The sequence below is a fragment of the Phaethon lepturus genome, unplaced genomic scaffold, assembly GCF_000687285.1.
Source record: "Phaethon lepturus isolate BGI_N335 unplaced genomic scaffold, ASM68728v1 scaffold33573, whole genome shotgun sequence".
Taxonomy (NCBI): domain Eukaryota; kingdom Metazoa; phylum Chordata; class Aves; order Phaethontiformes; family Phaethontidae; genus Phaethon; species Phaethon lepturus.
The window spans coordinates 501-3797 of NW_010531756.1; the positions used below are offsets into that span (position 1 = coordinate 501).

At 51.7% G+C, this 3297-nt stretch overlaps 1 protein-coding gene across 1 annotated transcript in view; it reads left to right on the forward strand.

Annotated features, from left to right (window-relative positions):
- Window positions 1-3297, forward strand: part of CACFD1 (calcium channel flower domain containing 1) — a gene marked incomplete at its 5' end in the record, with an annotated part of 6225 nt that overhangs the window by 469 nt on the left and 2459 nt on the right. The window lies entirely within an intron of this gene.

A 3297-nucleotide genomic window follows, 5' to 3' on the forward strand; every position in this document is an offset into this window, starting at 1 on the left:
AAATCAGCCTGTCCTGTAGTGCTGTTTTGCTACATTCTGTGGGGAGATTAATAGGTCTTAAAAGCAGGAGGGACTGTTATGACCGCTTAGTCTGATCTCCTGCAGAGCACAGGATGGAGAATTTCTTCTGCTTCAGGTCCACGACTTCTAGTAAAACAAGAGTGTTTCTCAGCCAGTGCAGTCAGCCCTGATTTATTCCCTTGGCTGTAGCGTTTCGTCCGATCCCCCTCTCCCTCTGCCCCCTTCCCATGTCTGCCTCTTGCCTCAGGACTTGACTGCACAAGCCCACGGTGTTTTTGCGGCTGACCTGGTAGCCCGTGGTATCATCGGGCAGGCTCCTTACAGCCCTTTTTGGCTGGGTTGGTAAAACATACGCTGCTCTCTCTGTTTCATGTCTCGGGTGCTGAAATTCTGGAGGTGTGAAAAGATTTGGTAGGACTGCTCTTACGGGGCAAAACATGCTGGCCTCGCCATGCTCTGCCTGAGGCCCCTGCGCTTCTGGTCCCGGCAGACGGCCAAGAGACCAGCTGGGACGTGTCTTCAGTGCAGGTCCCAGGTGGGGGTTTAGTGTAGCGGCATCTTTCCCACGGGCTGGGGCTGTAGCCGGAGCCTTGGTGCTTTTTATGTAGCTTTGGCCCGTGCACAGCTCAGGGTGATACGGATGGAGGGTGAAGAGCTGGAGAGGGTGGCTGTTGGGTCGCCTTGGTGGTGTTGCCCACCTCATGCTAGAGCAGCTCGTGAGAGGCTTAAAAGCAGTGCAAGTTGTTGAAGATGTATTTTTTCTCTGTCTTCATTTTTCAAAGCAGCTGAATTATACTTGGATTATTTTCCCAACCTTTTGTTCACAGCTCTGAGAACTCACGACTTGTTTTTAAAGGAAAGCTGAGAGTTTTACGTATTTGGGTGAGTCTGGGAGAAGAAGCTTTTGGAAGCAGAGCCAGGCTCTGAACAGGATTGCCAATGATTTGGGCAGTCAGACAGCTTCCTCTGGAGCACAGTCTCCCTTTGTGAGGTTCGTCAGGCAGAGGATGAGGCAGCATGAGAGACAAAGTCCTCTTAGGAGCAGGGAGATGGGGAAAGAGGCAACCCTCCAATGCCCCGTGCTAGTAATGGCCCTCTCCAAAATGCTCTTTGTTCAGCATCACATTGTTAAAGGTGGGCAGTTTGGAAAAGGGGTGACTAATAAAACACCAAGGCTGGAGTTTGCTGCTATTTTCAGAGCTTGCTATGAAAGAACAGAAATAATTTATAAGGATTTTGAGCAACCAGACTGTGGTCCTGCTACAGAGATGGATTATTTCTTACAGAAGGAAAAATTCCTGGTAGAAAGGAGGAGAAACTTCGTTAGTGGAGGTGAGACTGGCAGACAATGTCTACCACACCTGCAGCCCACTACTTGCTTAAGACAGAAAGGTCCAGGGGCCAGAGCAGGAACAAGAACAACAAGGTTCTGGATCTGTTTCTGGCTCTTGCACAGGCTGGCTTGGTGACCTTGGCCAAGTCCCTTCTCTCCCTTGTGTTCCTGTTTGTAAAAGGATGAGGAGAGTCTGTGGCTTTTGTAAAATACTCTAGGAGCAAAAATAGGCTTGTGTTGAGGACAGTGACCAGCTGCTTGACATGAATAGAGCCTTTGTGGGTCCTGGTGTTCCTCCCCCCCATTTTAGCTCCCAGTTATTTGTGCTTCCCCAGGGATTCGGGATGGGACAGCAGTTAAACAAATGGCAGAACTGTCTGTCTTCCATAGCTTACGTGCCATTGAGTGTTGTCTGCATTTTAAACCTATTGCAAGGCCTCTGTTGTGCAAAACGTCTCTGGGTTGGCAGCTCTGTCCCCTTTTGGCTACTGAGGCAGGAGCCCATCCCATCCCAGTGGGACAAGGATGTACCAGGCTGCTGTGGGATGCGCTGCTCTGCAAAGGAGACCGAAGGTCACCGAATCGTTATCTCTGCGGCTGTTGGCAACCGCCACCGAGTGCAGTGTTCCTGCAATTATAAACCTTTGACTCCTGTCCTGCTGGTTGGTGCTTGTGCTGACGTAGAGGCTTGCTCAGCTCAGGCTTGCTGGGTCATTAGTCCATTGGCAACCAGGGCGGTTGCTTAGCTGAAACTCCCACAGGGACGCTTAGTGCTCAAGGGTGGTTTTGGGCTGCTTGAGGACAGAGCCCTGACAAAACAACCCCTGGTTGGCTGGATTAAAAAAAAAGAATAAGGCCAAAAACTGCTTGAAAAAATAATATTCTGCTTCCCCAGGTTTGCTCTGTGGTTGAGATCAGTTTTGTAGCTCTGTGAACGTCTTGGGCTGCTCCGCTCCACCTGCTAAACAAGGCAGGGTTCTGCCCCAGCCCTGGCTGTGGCTTGGGGACAGCCGAGAGGCGGATGATTTTTGCTGTTCTGCTAATTACAAAGTGCCTGAAAGTCACTTAACGTTATTTTCAGGAGAGTGCTTTCCTGGGTGAGAGCAAGTGTCACGAGCCTGCGGTGCTTCCCCGAGCTCCTCTCCTATCAGCTTCTGAGGCTTTGCTGGTCAGAGAGGAATTGGAATCCTCCGTGTTGTGCCCGGCTCTCCGAGCTGCCCACTGCTCCCAGCAATCCTGCTTGCCGTTGCTTTTCCAGCTCCTCAGCTGTTTGCATGTGTGACCGTGAGCAGATCATCCCACCCCAGCGCCTCAGCTTCCCCCTGCAGTGTGGGGACGCTGGCGCTGGTCCCTTTGCCACGGGAGGATGTGAAGCGCCCTGGGAGCATGGATATTAACGTGTCCTCTGGCATTTCTTCTCTGTTGGCTGATCTTGTTCTTGCAGGATTCTCTGAAAGATTGTGGGTCCTGTAGAATAGTCCCAGGACGCCTTTAAAAACCACCTTGTTTGGTTGTTTCCTGAAACCAAGAGGTCACTTGCTTGTGGGGTGACCTTCGATCGGTCTTGTCATAGGCCTGCGGCTCTGTTTCCCAGTCCAGTAAATAAAGATAACTATTTCTAAGGGAACTTTGAGGATTCATCAGCGACTGTTTGAAAGGAACCTCGCAAAGGTCTGCCAGGCGTTTGAAGGTCAGGACCGCTCACAGCAGCTCTGCTCAGCGATCCCCTTCGCGACACACGAACAGACGTCTGAAATAATACCCAAACCCGGGCTGGTCTCGCTCCCAGAGACAGACTGCGCTGCTCTTCGTTGTGCCGCTAATCATCCCCAAAACAGCCTCTAAGGGCTGCATAGCTTCAGCTGGAGTTTTGGAGGGGGGTGGCGTTTACTGTGGACTCAGGCTGTGTCTCGCTGCCCGCCCTGCCTGCGCCGGGGTCACGG